The following is a 19,395-nucleotide window of genomic DNA, read 5'->3' as shown; positions in this document are numbered from 1 at the left end:
TAATATTAAAACATAGTTAAAGTGGAAACGATTGCTTTCCTTTCTCCAGGAAGAGAGAAGAGAAAACTAGCATTTGTTGAGTACCTGCTAATTGCTGAGAGTTGTGCCAGGAATTTTCCAAACATTGTATTGAAAATAACCCAGAGTCAAACCATCGGATCCTTGTTTATAGAAGTAGAAACTTGACCTCTGTAAAGTTCCTTGAGAATCAGGTACTTTCTCAGGGATCACTGAGAACTTGTTAAAATCAAAGCCAGTTTGTTAGTTCTCTTTTATTCATCTTGAAATTAAGCAACAAATTTAGTACATTAAACAACGACAAACAAGAAGACAAAATTTTGAGATTATGGTCTCAAGATTCATCTATTCATCTGATATGGACCGATGGACCAGTTGATAACACACATACACACACACACACACACACACACACACACACACACACACACACACACACACGAAAAAACAAAAACAGGAAATTCAGTTCAGCTGTCTTCTGAACTGATTAAACTGAGTTGAGGATGACTCATTTTAATACACCCCATTCTACTGATTATATGAGTCAACAAAGAATGTATGTTTAATGAAAAATATGTCTAAGTCTACAGAATTTAGCACAGTTTAAATCTCTAAAATTCTTTGGTTAACACCATAAAAACTCATTTAAATGTAGAACAGAAGGTAATATTTGGATCACAAGATATATTCATTTCCGGGTCTTTTTTCACTTAATATTTTACCTGGAATATTTTTCTATGTTGTTAAGTATTCTTTGAAATTTAAAGGCTGCACAATGTTTATAGCATAGCTACACCACAGGATATCTTTTATTATTGGACATTTATGTTGTTATCAGCTTACACTATTATAAACCAGTAAGATAGAGGTAGCAAAAGCATTAACACATTACTCTGAAAATAGATAAATAAGGGAAGAATCAAGCATGTATCATGCCTTTCCAGCATAAACTCTTTTAGGGTAATCAAATTGTTAGAGAGAGAAAGCTTTTCTTTATAGCAAATTTTCAGTTAATTTATGCAAAAGGATTGGTAGAATTAAAAAACACCATTTTGTAAATCCCAATGAAATAGTGAATCTAGGCAATGAATGTTATAACTAACAATTATGTAAAAAGTCAGTAGGGAACTTGATTAAAGAAGGCTTACCAGAACCTACAAATCAATCTTAACATCACTAAAAGTGGGGCAACCAGAAGTTATGTTCATTCTGGTGTGATACAACAGGAAATACAAAACACCACACATATAGTATTCTTGCAAAAAAAAATAAAGACGAAAATAAGCCTGACTCTAACCGAGCCTCATTCTAAGTGCTAGTTTACAGGAAGTATGAGGGACAGAGAAAAAAATGAATGATACTATGAGAAAGACATTAGCTAAATCTAGAATGTGGGATGTGCTATAGGACAAAAGACCTAGTTTATTTATCAAATAATAAGAAAAAAAAGAAGGAAGGACTCATACATTAGAAGAAACTTAAGAGACACAATATCAACGTACACAATGTCTTTTGGATTCTAATGTGAACAAAACAATTATGAAAAGATATTCTTGAGACAATGAAGAAGCTTGAACGTAAACCCATTCAATTCTCCTAGATTTAATAATGGCCTTTGGATACTTTTTTAGGCTTTTATCATATAGAAATATTTACAAATAAAATAATACGATGCTTTGGATTGGCTTTAAAATAAATATCCCTGGAGAGAGACAGAAACAGAGAGAGAGAGAGAGAGAGAGAGAGAGAGAGATGAAAGAAGACTGGGAAATATTAATAATTGCTGAAGCTTAGTAATAGGTATATAGAGTTTATTGTAATATTCTCTCTATTTTTATATTGGTGTAAAATATATATATGTAGTTTCTTTGAAATTTTTACTAAAATCACAGAGTATATTCCTAGAAAAATAATTATAAGGTCAAAAGCATTAACTTCTTCGAGATTCTTTAAAAAAATGTTAAGTGCTCTCCAGAGTTTGCACCAATTTACAACCCCACCAATACGTATGTAATCTCACCAGGCTATCACCAAACTTGAATATATATATTGAAACATTCATTCTATTTTAATAAAGAAAAGGTATCTTGTATTAATCAATGCTTTTCTTAAAAAATGAATTGAAGTCTTTTAATTAAAATTAACTAATCCATCTGGATTTCATCTTGGTGTATGGCTTAAGGTGTCAATTGGGATTTTACTTAATTATTTTCCAAATAGTAAGCCAATCTTCTTTTTTTTTTTTCATTATTTTCTTTTTCTTTTTTCCGGTTTAAGATACCTCCTGACATGTAATAAATCTCTCCACATATTCTTGGGTGTTTCTGACCTTCCTGATAACATGTCTCCCTCTTATTGTTGAATTTTGTGTCTACACCATATTAATATGATTTCGTATCTGATGAATAGAGATAGATTTGTTAAACAAACTAGGATAGGAAATGAGAGAAAAAAGGAGAGAGCAGGAGATTATTATAGAATGGATAATAGATTCATTTTAGTGTATATCATTTATATCATCATTATATATACAAAAGCTATATACTCTAAAAGACTCTGGAGTCAGTGTACAAAGATTTTGAATGTGGTTTTGTTTACTGACTGTGTCCTTTGATAAAGCACTTATCTTCTCTGATCCTGTCTCCACCACTGCAAAATGTAGATTATAATATCTATATCATAGGGTTCTTGTAACGTTCAAATGTAGGTGAGAGGTGGCTGACAGACACTGTGAAATGAAAGCAATAATAAATTCATTAGTAAGATGCTAGAGATGTTTTCCATGTCTTCTGTTGGTGATTTCTGCAGTAATTTTAGGACAAATGGATATTATATAACCTCCTAGCTATGCGAAAGGGAGTTAAAAAACAACCAAAAGATCTTGTTTAGCTTTTGGGAGCTCTGCAATTCACTTCAATTCTATATGGTCAATTTGACTAAAGCATGGGATAGACTAAAATCAAATTCATCATTTTGTGCCTTTTAGTAACTATCAGCTTGGCTTCATCTGTATAATGAGAAACTGTGAGTAGAAGAGAAATTTCCATCATGATCGTAAACAAATAGGGCAGATACTATGCTTAGAGTCATCCTTAAGAATACTTTCAACAAGTAAGCTTTGTGTAAACCCTCTTCTCTATCAGAAGCTATAATCTGTTCCTTTAAAACGATGGAAGGGGCACCACCAATGCAGTTAAGGAGAGATGGAAGCCAGCTGGGACTTGAAGAAGCAGCAAAGCTTCCAGCAGTAATTTAGAGTGCTCGCCCTCTCTTCTCCTGCTTTAACAACTTCGTGGCTTCCTACAGCTGAGCATGCTGCTCTCATAATCACCAGTCTTCAGTTTTATCAATGTTGGCTCCTCTCTTCTGCCCAACCAGGCACTGACTCCTAGCTGACTTCCCAAACCTCTGCTGTCCTCTCTTGGTGTGGCTGTCTTCACCCCTTATGTCAATAAGTCCCAGCATGTGAGACATAACTAGGAGCAAACTTTCAATAGAAATATACTTCATGAGTTGAACTGAATTTCAAATGAATCGCAGAAAAAAAAAAAAAAAACACTGAAAAGGTAAAAGATGACAGTCTCATAATGGAATAATACAGCCATGGCGAGTAAATTATATGAGTGCTAATAAATTAGTTGAATGCTAGTTGAACAGATTTCCCAACTGCTCACATTTGCATTTCTCTCAGGTCAGAGAAAAACAGTTTAAGTGACATAGATAGATAGATGAGAGAGAGAGAGAGAGAGAGAGAGAGAGAGAGAGAGAGAGAGAGAGTTTTAACATAAAGCAGGTACAAACAATTTCTCAGGCCAGCTTGACTTCTTTCACTTTGAACAATGAAATCTCCAGAGGGATTTATTAGCCTTAACATGAGAACAATCAAAAGGAAAGAAGAATGGTATAAAGGCAATATATATTTAGGTGTGAACTATCATGAAAATCTATATTCCATCCCACACTTAAATTTAATTCATTTAATGTATTCTCTGTTGATCTAATTAAATTCATACTTATATGATAAGACTGAGTAGAATGTAAACAAAATAGTCATGTGTATCCAACTCTAAAACTACCAAGGACAAATAAAGCCATACTTTTTCTTATTATACTTTAGTCTTGAAATTATAAGTGCTTCTCAATTATATTTTCTTTTAATTCCTCAAACTCCTTTTAAATGCCTACCATGTGATGAACACAAATAACCATTTGCCCATTCATTTTGTCATTATCTCTTACTATGTGCCAGGTGCTGGGAAATTGGTATTATTATTCTGAATTCACCAAAGAACACAGAGAGAGATTAAGCCACTCTAAGGACCAGAACTGAAATTTTAATTTAGGTCCTCTGATTCTAAGGCCTTTCCATAGCTTAGTTTTCCTTTCTTAAACCTCTTGCTAAGTTCCTTTAATAACCGTGGATGCAAAGTATTATCACCATTAATAATAATAACAAATATATAAAGAGAAATATCATTATAGAATATACTTCAAAATATAAGATATTATTTTTCCTCATTTTTAAAACTGGATCATGGATTTTCAGATAGAAAGAAGACTCCAAATCCAGTTATTCTCATCACCATGCGAAAGCCTCTTTTACTTCTTGTATAATAGCCACTGCCTAACCTCCTCATGTATGTAGTTCAGCTAAGGAAGTGATTACTGTCCAAGTCCCCTCTGTACCCCAAAACAGTTTACTTATACCCACATGACACAGTACTAATATGGTTACATTTACAGATTATTTGGGATTATCTGTGACTTTCCAATACCTTGCCTCACTCCAAGTTCCCCGACACGCACAAATACACCACACGCCACCATTATCAACACTTTTTTTCTCAGTTAATTTATATTTGACTCTTATTTTTTTATACCTTACCTTCCAAATGGCCCTTCAGCTTCTGTCTCTATGCCCTTAAAGACAGAGAAATAATTTCTTCTTGAAGATGATCCTATTTGATATTTCGATAATTCTGAAAAATTCTTTTTTCATACTAAGCCAAATTCTCCTTTTGCATAGTATTAATCTGAGCTTTTTTCTTCCCTTTAATGATTCTGAAAGAAAAAGAAACAAAAACAGAAACAAACAAAAAAACAACCCCCACCTAAATTTCTTTCCATGAAGTAAGCTCTTCTAATAAGATCCTATATGTCAGGTTGTACCACAATGGTGTGATGCTAAGTGAAAGGTGCCAATCTCAAAAGATAACAAACAGTATGAGCCCATTTATATGACATTCTGAAAAAAGGCAAAACTATTTGGACAGAAAGCACATTTATGGTAGCCAGGGATCTAGGGTGTGTGTGGGAGTGAGGGCACTAGTATCTGACTACAGAGAGGCAGCATAAGGAAATTCTTTGGGGTATTGAAATTATTCTCTATCCTTTTTTGTCAGCATGTTGGTGGTTATAACAATCTATGCATGTATTAAAACTTGTAGAACTGTACACCAAAAAAGGTGAATTTTACTATATGCAAATTTAAAAAGAATCACATTTATTTATCTCTTGCTATGTGCCAAGTGCTTATCATGATTATTTTATTTTAATCTTCATAATAACCCCACAAAATAGGTACTATTATTATATTCCCAATTTTACAAATAAAGAAACTGAGGTACAGAGAGGTTAACTAACTTACCCAAGCTCACAAAACTTGATAGAGGCAAAGCTTGGATTTTAACCCAAACAATTTGACTCCAGAACTGAATATTTTCACCAGTATCCTATGCCATCTCTAAAAAGAATGAAAAAGAGCTTCATTTATCCTCTGTTAATGAAATTTTCCTAGGCAAATTTCTCCACTCCCTGCCTCAGTGTTAGCTTTGATCTTATTATAAACTCATGGGCTTTTCAGTGTTAATTATTAGTTATCAACATACCTCCCATGGAATATAAGATTTTTTAAGGAGGAGAACATTAGCTAGAACTGCATCAACACAATTAGATTGCAAATGGAACAGAGCACATACTACCAAGACAAACATATTTCTCAGCCAAAAAAAAGTCTTAATTGCTTTTTTAATAACTAACATTTAAACTTTCCACTTTCCAATTTCCTTTGTAATAAAAATGTCTTCTTGTTAACATACTAAATTTCAAAATCAACTTTCTAAGGCCTATGAACTCTGGTACAAAAATCTTAACTGTCCCTTAAGAAATCCTGATTCTAATGTGAGTAAAATAGAATATATCACTTGGAAGCTCAAATGAATTGTTTAAAAATTCTTATTCCATGCCTTCTCCCTCTCCACTTCCCCAAAACTAAATCCTTCCGGATATTTTTTGGAACTAAAACCTCTTAGTAATGAGACAAACGGATAAATACGCCCACGTCTGGTGTCTTGTGGTCATTCATACACATTCATTTAGGTCTTTCAGTGCCTGTAGTCTACATCCCCACAAACTCCATTCCATGCACTTTGCAAAAATAAAGCTATTCATTGAAAAAGTGGTATGTGGCATGCCTGATAATTCAAAAGCAACAGCAGCTGAAATGAGAGAAAAAAAGAGAAAGAATTATGATGACTTGTAAAACTAAGGGTTATAAAATAATGCTTAAATTTGGTAAGCATATCCTGAAATGGTAAAGGTTGCATAGTTTTGATGCAAAAAGTTGGTAGTAGAAAATTGCTTCTAGATTTTAATGTTTAATACTTGCTCGTGATAGATTTAATCACTTCATTACTATTCCTAAAACAGATTACATACATAGTTGTGTACACATTCTCGCCTCCTGGTAAGAATGATCTGAGTTCTATGTGACGCTTCTGCCTTGGATCTACCTTCCCTAAAATATTCAAGAGTTTAATGGAGATATTCTCATCCCACCATCATTGTCCTCCAAATGTCTTTAGTCTTAACCCCCTAATATTAGGAAATTAAGAAAAGAGAAATTTGTAGAAAGAATATAGTTGGTCTTTGGAGTCAAACAGTCCTAGTCCTCTTCATCACTCTATCGTTCACCATCAGTGCAACACAGAACACATTCCTGTGAATTTTCTGATCTTTCTTCTACAAAAGTGCTTTAGCTATATTTATCTTTCAGGGCTACCATTAAAATCAAATAAGATGATGCTGACCTAACAAAATTCTTGCCACATACTAGGCTCTCTGTAAGTTTAGTATAATTACAATCAAGAAGAGAAATTCTACAGATTGAACAGTGTTCATCTATGGCTATTTGCAACTTTATTTCACAATATTTTCTTAGGCAAATTTCTCTACTCTCTGCCTCAATATCAGGTTTGATCTTGTTATAAATTTATGGGCTTTTCAGTGTTAATTATTAGTTATCAGCATACCTCCCATTGAATACAACGATTTTTGGTTTATGAAATTAGGCTTGCTAGAGAAATATTTAAGAGATGTAAATGATTTTGCAACCTGAGGCAGCTAGCAGCCTGATTGCACAATCTTAATTCACAGGCGCAAGCGCACACACCCACACACCCAGGAAGTGTGGGTGTCTTGTGGAAGTCAGTAGCTTATCTATTATGTGCACTCTGGAGCTGTAAACAAGACCATGTGAGGAATCAGCCAGAATGCTTCCTCTGAGTCAGTATTAAGCAAACTTCTGAACTGTTAGGGAAGGAAATAAAGCCACTGTACTCCCAGAGACACCCAGGACAGAGAGCCAGGGATTGTGGGAGTTGTTTTCAATATTCTGTCAGAGACAGATGCAATAATTAAAGTAAGCTTTGTAATAAAAAAAAATATTGCTTAATAATAGTAGCAGGCATGAATTAGAATAGGTATTAATCTCTATATGGAGGGCCTTATCAGAAATTTACATGACTTATTATGTGGATTGGTAGGTTTTTTAAAAACCATTGGCATTTTACTTCATGAGAACACTAGCCCAACTTCCCACTTGGTAATAATAACATTACTGTCATGCTCTCTAACGTAATTTTGGTTCAGAATGAAACTGAGGCAAAGATCTCGTCAATGGTAAAAAAAAAAAAAAAACACACCAGGAAATCACAACTTTTCACAGAGGGCATAAAGTGATACAGTGGAAAAGGCACAAGCTTTGAAACCAGAAGTGTTTCAATTCTGCATTTTCTAGTTTTGTAATCTTGGGCAAGCTACATCTCCTTACTGAGACTCCATTTTCTCATCTAGAAGATTTTGATATTCATGGGGTTCTTATTAAGATCAAATTAGATATTAGATGAGTTTGCACTTTGACAAGTATGAAGAGCTATGCAACTATGAGACATTACGATTCACTGCTCTAACTTGTCAACGTTCTCAGGTCAACTAAAATAGTTAGAAAGAAATCAAGTTTAAAATATCTTGGAATTGCTGGAGGTAAATAACGAGTTCTAAAGCTTACATCCCTTTTGGCCTGTAGTACACTTTGGTTTTTAGGAAGGAAAAAGATGAATGTCGTCTATAACAGAGAATCTACAGTTATAGCCAAATATGGAGAATACAGTAGTTATTATATATAATTTTATTTGAGTTCTAAAAGACCAAATATAGAAATCACAGATGATAAATTAAGAGGAAATAGATAAAGCACTTTAATCCTTACCAATGTTCAAAGGTAGGATGTTTCATTAAGTGTCGTCTGGGTCTCAGACAGTTAAGGACATTACCATTTCCGGCAACCCAAAATTTGACCTCACACTTGGACTTTTGAAAATAAACTTCCTGGGAGGAAATTGAATACAGAGAACCTCTTCTAGTTTTGGATCCCAGTCCTGTCAAAAATACTGTAGGAAACATTTTGACCAAATTAATTTAAAATTTTTCACCCTAAAAATATTGAAGCCAACAGAAAAGGCAGTGTTGAGGTTTTTTATTTAGAATAGGAAATGAAATAAAAATCAAAGATGTCCAAAATATACTTTTCTCCATGCCTGTGTCCTTATAAAAATATGCTCTGAAGTAAGATAACAGTTCCTCTTTCCCTCCCTGCAATATTTTTACTTAAACCCTAATCTCCAGATCTTAAAAATGAAAACATTCAACCGAAAGGAAAAAAAGAAATATAAGTCATAATTTACATATGTGACATATAGAAATCAAATTAAATATAAAACGTGCTCACCCTATTTTCATTACTCAAGCTACCCAGGAACATTCATACTTTCTTTCTCTAAGGTGTGGAGTACCTTCTGGGTTCAGTGGACTTTAAAAGGTCAAATAGAGTCCATCCTTTAGGCAGATGAGATGCTATTCTATTTTTAAAAGACCTCTAGAAAAGGAAATTCCACTAGCTTCCCCAGTTACACATTCCAGTGTCTACCAAATCTCACTGTCTGAAAATTTTTCCTTTTCTCTTATCTAAATCCCTGATGCTGTAACTTAAGCCTTTTGTCTCCTGTCTGGTCCCTAGTGGAGATGGTCATCATCCTTCATAGATCAGCTTCCTCACGTGAGGCTCTTTTCAAATTCTGCAAGCCAGAAACCACTTGATTTCTAACTCTCTTTATCACAGTTCTTTAATCATTATCGTTATGCACTTATCGTTTTCTTCTAAGTTTTCTTTCTCCAACCTGATGATATTCATTTCACATATTCTTTTAAAATAATGTTTTTAAAAGCAAAGGAAATTAAAGTTATCCAGTAACTTTACTACCCTAAAGCAATATATTTTCTTTTTTAAGGTGGAATATGTCTTTATTTTATCATTTTTTAAATTTTATTAAATTTATTGGGATGACATTGATTGATAAGATTATATAAGTTTTAAGTGTAGAATTCTATAGTACATTATCTGTATATTGCATTGTGTGTCCACCAACCAAAGTCAAGTCTCCTTTCATCACTATATTTGACCCCCTTTACCCTCTTCATCCTCTCCCTACCCACTTCCCTTCTGGTAACCACCATACTGTTGTCTGTGTCTATGAGGTTCTTTTGTTTTAAAACAATCTATTTTCAATTTTCTTTGTTCTCACCTCTCCTCCACATATATACATATATCATTGTAACCATAATGTATAATTTTATTGAATTTATTCCAAGTTTTTAAATTTCTATTTCAGTTTCACCCAAACATGCTTAGCATGAGCTAGTTTATCGTTATAACGTTGACAATGCTGGCATGAAGGTCAAGATTTGGAAATTTTTTATTCAATAGGATTAAATGATTGATTACTAAATGTCGAAACACTGCTAGGTTCTTAGGATTCAAAGCATTAAAATACAATTCTTGACCACAAGCAGGCCATAACAAGACACACATCCAATTAATTAGAATAAAAAAGTTATTGTATAGATGATTCCTGCATCTACCTATACTGTGCAAACATATAGAGTTGATTGAGAGAGCTGAACCTCAGGGAAGAGCTGACCCTGCAGAAGCCAGGAGTGAGGAATTACCCATCAGGTAATCAGGAGGAGCAGGAGCTGTGGATAAATTGCCACAGCTTCCTCCATCTACTAGGAGGCCAGAGACCCTAAGGATAAAATGTTCAGTGCTATCTAGAATTTAACTGGGCCTCTGTGGGAGGATGTTTGGTGAAAGACTGAGTGCGGTGGTAACTGCTCCCAAATCTTTTCTGAATTACAAGGAAAAAGATTGGTGACCAGAATGAAATGGCAAAATTTTGCAGCTTAACAGGGGAAAAAAAAAAAAAACATGGTTAATAGGGTAAGGTGATTCCGGGGTAAGTCTTACTTGAGGATTCACTTAGTAATTGATGAAACACTCTAATATCATCAAGAGCTGTAAGAGAGAACTGCCTAAAAGAAGCCATGGCCTTCGGTAGAAAAACAGCTACCACAGAATCTTCTCTTCCACTCTCTGATCTCCTCTAATCTCCACTTAAAGTCAATTGAAAGCCAGAGGGAGGGGTAGCCCAGCTGACACAGCTCTAAGGAGTCAGACTCCCAGGACACAGAGCAGGATGAAGAATATATGGCACATCCCTGCTTGTGAAAAGCACAGGATTATGGTGACAGAGAGATATTAAACAAGTAAATAAGATAATTTTAATCTAAACAATGTAAAGTAAGGATGTGATTGAAGAGGTGCAGGTAACTGAGAAGATGATATTTCTGCTAAGAACTTAAAGAAGTGGCCAACTGTAAAAATTTGGAGGGGAGCATTGTAGATAGGAGGAATAGCAAATGTAAAAGTTACTGAGGTAGAAAGGCTCTTGGAATGTTTGAGAATTGGAGAAAAGGCCAAATATTTCTGAAGCAATTCAAGGAAAAGTGTAAAAAATTAGGTCAAAGTAGTAGGCAGTGCCTATATCTTGTAATAAGGCAAAGAGGTCATGGCAAGGTGTTCGAGCCCTATTTTAGTGCAATGGAAAGATATTGAATGACTACATGCAGATATTGAATGATTACATTTTGTTTACATGTTCCAAAGATTACTAAGGCTACTGTGTGAAGACTAAGTTAAAGGGCACAAGAATAGAAGCAGGAAGGCCAGCCAGTAGTACCCCCTTATTTGTGGGAGCTACGTCTCAAGACCCCATTGGATGCCTAAAATTGCAGATAGTACCGAACCCTATATATACCGTTTTTTCCTGTACGCACATACTCATGATAAAGTTTAATTTATAAATTAAAGAGCTTTATCATAACTCTTTAATCATTATCGTTATGCACTTATCGTTTTCTTCTAAGTTTTCTTTCTCCAACCTGATATTCATTTCACATATTCTTTTAAAATAATGTTTTTAAAAGCAAAGGAAAAAAGGAAATTAAAGTTATCCAGTAACTTTAATTTCCTTTGCTTTTGTCTCCTCACCCTAAATCACCCCCAGTAAGAGATTAACAATAACTAATTATAAAATAGAACAATTATGATAATATTCTGTAATAAAAGTTATGTCAATGTGGTTTCTTTCTCTCAGGATATCTCATTGTACTGTATTCGCCTTTTCATTTAAGGACTTTATGGCTTCTCTCCAGAATATCCAAATTGCCAGCATCACTACTATTTTTCCACTCACACATAATGCGCTGCTTGCAAGTTATATAAAAAGTTTGTATTTCTCTAAACATACAATATTTACTCATATTCGTCTGTCTTTAAATTTGTAGTTTTGTCTTTCAGGAATGTTCCTACTATTCTGGTCCATGTACCTAATCCAGATAATTCATAGTTCAAGACTCAGGTCTAGAAGATGTTTCTAATACCTAGACTAAATTGGCCCCTCTCAGAGCTTTCCATAGCAACTTCTGCATGCATTACTTATTACCTTCCTATTGACTTAACTTATACCATAGAAGCAGCAAGGAGAAGCAGCATAAAATAGGGTACAAAATAGAAGATAGAGACTTACTAGGATTTAAGGACCTGGTTTTTTTTAGCTTGAGTTTTCCTGAAAATAATGCCTGAGACAAGAACTTATAAACAAGAAGCAGAAGTGAGAGACTGTGAAGAATGTGGGAAAGTGGACAAGCTAATACATAGACGCATTATTAAAATCACTGTTGTAGGCAACTGGCACTCAGTCCTGCCTGGAATCTTCTAAAGAGGTTGTAGAATGCCTTTTGAAATTGTTTACCTCAGGATTGATGGTTTTTATCTACAGTTTATAGTCCACATTAGTTGAGATTTACTTTGAGGTCTAAAAATTCCTATACACTTTCAGATAGAGCACGCCTGCTCGAACAAAGGGCTTCCCAAAGGCAATTGTGGCATTGGAAAACCCCAAGAGCAAAAGTACAAAACATTCAGTGCTTGAGAAAAGGTACCCACATGAAGTAAGCCAACTACTCACAACATGTGCACTGAAATCAGAGACAAGGCTAAGAGGATGTGAGTCAGGAATCTTGAAGCAATTCATACAGTCTATTTTTTATATCACTCAGGTACATGTATGCCCTACAATAAGTCCCATCTGCCTCTAAGTTTCCAGCGTGGTGGTCAGCCACAGTTTCTACACGAGTTAATAAATATATATTAATACAAGAAGCTGCAGTCTTCACTGCTGCATCTGGTCCTAAAGCTCTAATTGATATTTATCATCATCTTCTTCCACCATCCATATTAAATTTCCCTCTCCCTCAGTCAGCACTCCTACTTGTCTATGTTTCTAGCCTAGTGCGGTAATGCAGACCTTAATCCCTGAGCAGGCTGAGCCTGTAGCTACCTTGCTGTTGTCAGGTCATGGTTGCTGAAATTGCCATTCACCATCATTACTGGGCATGTGAAGGCCAAGAAATGCCCATGATTGACTCATAGCTTGCCAGTGCCTTAGGAATCTCAAATTGCCCACAGCTTCAATTTACAATGTCTCCTCACCCTAAATCACCCCCAGTGAAAATCTAGTACTATATGGCTTAGCTTGGGATCTACCAAAAAAGCAAAGCATCGATCAAAGAGATAATGCCAGAGTACAAGTGAGGTACCAGAGAGAATGAAGGAAGGGGAAAACTATATAAAAGTAAATTTTGTTATATATCTTAGCTTTGAGACACTGGAGCTTAATCCTGGTGTCTAAGGAGCATGCAGAAAGTATCTCAGAGCTGTCTCCTAGAAGAACAACTGAGGAAAACATTTATCCATAGGTTCCCATCCCTCATTATTGAGAATTGCTCTCGGAGATAACTTTCATAAATTTGGGGGCTCCGTGTATGAGCTTTACAAGTAGCATCTCATTCCCAGCAGTGGCACTGGAGAAGATTTGAAGCAAAAAGTAAAAAATGCATGATATTCATTTAAGATGTGAGTCTGTTGTTGTAATATGAGTCAAATTCAGAATGCCCAATGCATCCATGCTGGAATCAGAGGTGAAGCAGAGAAGATGTGAGTTAGGGTCCCAGAGGCTCTGTTATAGCCTTCTCAAGAAACTTGTATTTAATTTAGTAAAACATAAGCACATATCAGAATTTTAAGCAGAACAGTGACATAATTAGGTTTGTATTATAAGAAAATTAGTCTACAGCCATGCCACCCTGAACAAACCAGATTCCATCTGATGTTGGAAGCTAAGCAGGGTTGGGCCTGGTTAGTACTTGGATGGGAGGTTACCTAGAAAGACCAGGTGCTGTAGGAGTAAAAAATTAAAAAATAAGGGATTGTAAGCTGACAAGCTCCTTGCAATCTGTGAGATCAACCAAGGGTTGCCTCACCTAAAAATATAATAATAATAAAATAAAATAATAAAATAAAAAAAGAAAATTACACTTGAGAAACTGAGGAGGATGAATTAGGCAAAGAATGGGATGGCGAAATACAGGAGACTATTTTGTGGACTTCACCTAAGCTGACTGTGCATTAGGGCAGTTGTCAGTGGAGATGAGGGAAAGAAAGAGTTAATCTATTTGAGATATTTAATCAATGGGGAAAAGTTGAGAAAAGCTTCACGTTGATAATGTGCTCAAAGATATTATTATAACAACCAGTCGTTACCTGTAGTTAGTAGGGAGTAAAGAGTTTGTTGACAGAATCAATGTGGTTTCAAACTTAAGCTAATGAATGGATCATGAGGGCGGTCATAGTGTATACATAGAAAAAAATAAATCAACTCATATGTTAACTGTGGTTATATCCAGAGAGGTGATAAAGGAGAAATTAATGTAGCTTTTCACTTTTATTTTCTAAATTATTCTCTTTGTGGCATTTTTATCTTTCAAAATGAGATGATAGTCAATATTAGTTTCTAAAATCAGGGGCAGGGAGAATAAAGACATTAAAAATAAAAAAGAAATAAAACTCTACATAAAAATGTATGCAAAAAAAAATAGAAAGAAAAGAAAATTTTGTCTCTTACACCCAGAGAATTTGATGTTATATGTTTTATAAAAAGGGTGTTGTGTTTTTTTGGAAAAAATAACATGAAAAAGAAGTAAAAAATAGTGTATGAAAAAACTTCTGCAGGAACATAACAAATACCACCAAAATGTTGAAAGTGTCAAAGTTTATCACTTCAAATGATAATGATATAAGTGGAAATAAATCTTATAAAACCCTTTAGGAACCAAATAAAATATGAACTTTAGTTAATGATAATGTATCAATATTGGTTCTTTAATTGTAACAAATATACAATACTAATGTAAATGTTAATAATAGGGAAAAATAGGTGTGGGGTTTATGGGAACTCTTTTTACTATCTTCTCAATTTTTCTGTAAGTCCAAAACTGTTCTTTAAAAAATCTTTTTAAAAAATAGACACTAAAGAAGCATTAGAAAAAATATCAATCCTTATAAATTTTTTAAAAATTAAAAATAATAAGACACTTCCTAAACAGGATATATTGGAGAAATTTTTAAACTTAGAAGCTTTGGAAGATATCGTAGAAGACATTTTATATAAATTAAATAACTTACAAGTTTCAAAGTTTCAAAAAAAAATCTCTCAAATCGAAGGACAAAAAAAGACCTTGAGAACATATATTCAAAGTAAAAATATAAACAACAGTTGATATTCTGAATTGATGCAGAGCCCTTACAAATTTACTTTTTAAAGAATACCTGATTCAAGATGGGCAAAAGGAATAAAAAGGCAATCGAGAAAAGAGGAAATAAAAGTGCTTTAAGAACAGCGGAAAGTCACTTTGTCTAACTGCTACTCAAAGATAAAAATTAAAGCATAAGATATACGATACTATTCTATATTGAAATTCCAAAAGTATATAACATGTATAATTTTCATAGCTTGTTTGTATACATACACTTTTTATATATATATATATATGTATATGTATAATACATATGGTTCTAAACAAACAGTCTCATCAGACAAATGCTGGTGAAAGTGTCAATGGATACATAAACTTTTAGTGTATGTTTACAAGAGTCTTGGAAGGTTGTTCACATGTGACTCTAATAATCTATCCAAGGTGTTGGCAAACTGTTTCTGTAAACAGATGGATAACAAGTATTTAAGGCTTTGTGAACCACATAGGCTCTGTTGTAACTACTCAACTCTGCCTTTGTGGCATGACAGCAGCCATAGACAATTCTGTAAATAAATGAGTGTAGCATTGTTCCACTAAAACACACAATGCACCAGATTTGGCCCATAGTTTGCCAACCCTTGATCTCTCCTAAAGAATAATAAAAATGAAAGAAAATGCATGAAACAAAATTGCATGTATTGTATGAGAGCAACTATGTAAAAGGTATTTGTAGAGAAATATGTTAACAGAAACAACATTAAAATGTTAACCAGATTTTTTCTAGATAGCGGAATAAGAACTTTTTCTCCTCCTTATTCCTACAATTACACTTTTTATATATCAAAAATAAGAAAAGGAAATTCTAATGCCAGTTTTTTTTGAATTTGCGCTTTTATGAGTAGGCTAGAGATTCCCAGGCCAATTTAAGATTTGAAAGTATTCTTATTTTTAATGTTTATGTACATTCAAGAAAATATTTTGATTAATCTTCATTCAATTTTCCACAATAATGGGCTTCTTCTGACAGTCACAAATTATATTTCAAAATATTCCTTGCTTCTGATCAATTCAGATTATAACTCTGAATCTATTGTTAGTTATTCATGAAAAAGCCTCACTTCTTCCGGAGCTACTTTATGGAGTTCGCCTAAAGCCACAATATTGGAAAATGTTGCCTGTTTTTCCAAAGCTCTTTTTAATGACTCATGTTCTTAAAAGCCTCTGTTTAGGTGACAAAAGAACCACTGTTGTTAGGAGGGATGTACAGTGCATTACACAAGTTTACCCTGGCAGGCCACAGGCCCTGATCTGCAATTCTGTGTCAGCACTTTTCAGCACCACTAATATGGATACAGATGGGTGTGTGAGCTGCTCCAGGCTTCTCACGGGGCCAATCAAAACATGGAAAACAAAAGCCTTTATAACTCAAAGCTGACCACAGTCCCTACAGTATTGCTAATGTCACATTTTTCTCTTGACTTCCATATAGAGAATACCTCTCACCTGAGAGAAATCAGGTTGCATTTAGAGCCTAGGACTTAAGCATGTTGTTCCAATGTGAATATGTAATTGCTTTCTTTGGAAAAGGGAAAAGGAAGCCTTTTTCAGTCTTTCTCTAAGAACTTACAAAACAATCCAAGAGCTCTCTGAACACACAGAAAGAAAACCAAGGATAACTGGTTAGCCTAGGACAAAGGCACGCAGTTGGGCTGACACTACATAAAAAAAGGAAAATGAAAAAAAAAATGAAAGCATTATCTGAGACCATTTGAGAAGGAGAAAGATGTGCTTGCTCAGTTTCACTAACGCCTCCAAGAGCCCTACGCTGACTACCATAAAGATTGTCATCTCCTGTCATTCACCCCATCTATTATTCTCTGTCAGAAGGACATTTGTACTATTATAAGAGTTTTTCATTATATTATGGTTTATATTTATTGTTTTTTATCGCTTCTCTCACTAGAAATATGCTCTTTGTGAGAGCAGAGACAACAGCCTCTCTGTTGTTTTTGTTGTTGTTGTGCTCTGTTTTCCATAGTAAATATATGAAAATATGCATTAAATGTGCAGATGAATTGCAGAATAATTTAGTAGAAAGACTTCGGATTGCTAGTCAGACAGTGTCAGTCCTAGTCTGGCAACACCACTAACTAGTTAGGTGTATTACTGAGGTTCCCACTATAATAACGCTGTGTAACACCCGCCCAGTCTCCATAACCTACATCAGAAAGAATTTATTTTTACTCACAAGTCTGCAAGTTCATTGGGGCTCTACTGGGTACAATCAGCCTTCAGAATGAGGTCAGGTTGGCTCTACTTGTCTCTTCATTCTGGGACCAGCAACTACTTGGAGCTTTTTTTCACAATGACTGGCAGAGGCATAAAGAGAAGAACAGAAACAAAAAAACCTCTTAAAGTTTCAGCTTGGAACTAATGTACTGTCCATTCTGCCTACATTTCATTGACCAAAACAAATCATGTGGCCAAACCTGACACCAGGGGAGCAGGGAAATATACTCCACCAACAGTATACCATGGTGAGGATGAGGAGAGATGTAGATATATAAATCAGCTATAATATAGTATGCCACACTACATGAGTGAAATTTATGACATTTACATCATAATAAAAGAATTATTAATTTAAATAAATAGATAGATAGATAGATAGATAGATAGATAGATAGATAGATAGATAGATTTATGAAGTTTCCATTTCTGGAAAAAAGAAGGAAAATTCTGGTTTTGACTACAAACTGGGTTCTTGTGAGGGTCAAGTGCTTTTGAATAGACATTATGGAATTAAAATTGCTTCATTGAAGAGCTAGACATTGTGTAAGCACCAAATAATGGTTGAAAATGACCGGTCATTTTCTTTTCTTATAGAGAGAAAGACTACAATCAAAACAGTATAATCATTGCTTAACAAAATTCATGTATGAAATATTGTGGGAACAGGAGGAAGAGTTATTAAGTTGGCCTGGGTAGTGTTCTTGAGGCTATTTTAAAAAATAAAAAGAATAAATTAGAATGATCATTGTGAAGGAGAACTGGGAAGTGGAAGAATGTAGGAAGAAAAGAGGCATTAGCTTTATCAGTAATATTTCCTTTTTAGGGTAAAAAGGCTAGATTTGAAACAAATATGGCAAAAAAAATTGTCATCTGATAAATCTAGATGCACCTAGCAGACAAAGAAAGGAAGAAGGATATTATGGGAAGAAAGATTACAAGTGGTTGGAAAAGAGATTTAGTGTGAGGGGGTGATTGGTGGAAGAGAATAAAACAAAGGAATGAGAAGGGATTGTATTAGTTTCCTAGGGCTACTGTAACAAGTACCACATATTAGGTGATTTAAAACAACAGAAATTTATTGTCTCACAGTTCTGGAGACTAAAAGTCTGAGATCAAAGTATAGGCAGGGTTGGTTCCTTCCGACAGCTCTGAGGAAGGATCTATTCCATGCTTCTCTCATAGTTTCCAATGATGGCCAACAATCCTTGATATTCTTTGGCTTATTGATGTATCACTCCAATCTCTGCATCTGCCTTCACATGGCATTCTCATGTGTCTCTATCTTCACATGGCCATCTTCCCACTGTGCATGTGTCTGTGTTCAAATTTCTTTTTCTTATAAGGACACCAGTCATGTTGGATTAAGAGCCCACCCTACTTCTGCATGACCTCATCTTAATTTAACTAGTGACATCTGTAAGGACCCTATTTCCACATAAAATCACATTCTGAGATAGTGGGGATTAGGACTTCAACAAGACTTCAACAGATCTTTTTGGGAAACACAATTCAACTCATAAAAGGGATCAAGATATTGCTACTATTTGGGGCTATTATTATCAACAAATATTCGTATGTACTAAAAACATCAAAAGAACAGCATAATATGTTATGAATCAATTAAAAGACCTTGTCAGGGGATCTGTGACTTAGCTGACTCTGTGGAAGAAAGGAAATCACAAGAATTATGCTTTCTGTGTTTCTTCCATCTAACTATGCATGTGTCTCCCAGGCTAATCCACAATATGCTCTGCC

At 34.6% G+C, this 19,395-nt stretch overlaps 1 long non-coding RNA gene and 1 pseudogene across 1 annotated transcript in view; one reads left to right on the top strand and one right to left on the bottom strand.

Moving 5' to 3' along the window:
• LOC111745377 overlaps positions 1 to 5,761 on the bottom strand; it is a 56,574-nt gene extending 50,813 nt beyond the window's left edge. Inside the window, exons 1-2 of the long non-coding RNA XR_002782625.1 lie at positions 5,666 to 5,761; positions 4,904 to 5,079 (exon numbers count right to left, since the gene is read on the bottom strand). This is a non-coding gene — a long non-coding RNA (uncharacterized LOC111745377). The remainder of the gene's footprint in view (positions 1 to 4,903; positions 5,080 to 5,665) is intronic.
• Positions 5,762 to 13,881: 8,120 nt separating this feature from the next.
• On the top strand, positions 13,882 to 14,000 carry LOC111745391 (annotated as a pseudogene).
• The last annotated feature ends 5,395 nt before the right edge of the window (positions 14,001 to 19,395 follow it).

This window comes from Pteropus vampyrus, unplaced genomic scaffold (genome assembly GCF_000151845.1).
Source record: "Pteropus vampyrus isolate Shadow unplaced genomic scaffold, Pvam_2.0 Scaffold153, whole genome shotgun sequence".
NCBI lineage: Eukaryota > Metazoa > Chordata > Mammalia > Chiroptera > Pteropodidae > Pteropus > Pteropus vampyrus.
Note: the sequence above shows the minus strand (reverse complement) of the source record. Positions and strands in the feature narration are given on the sequence as shown.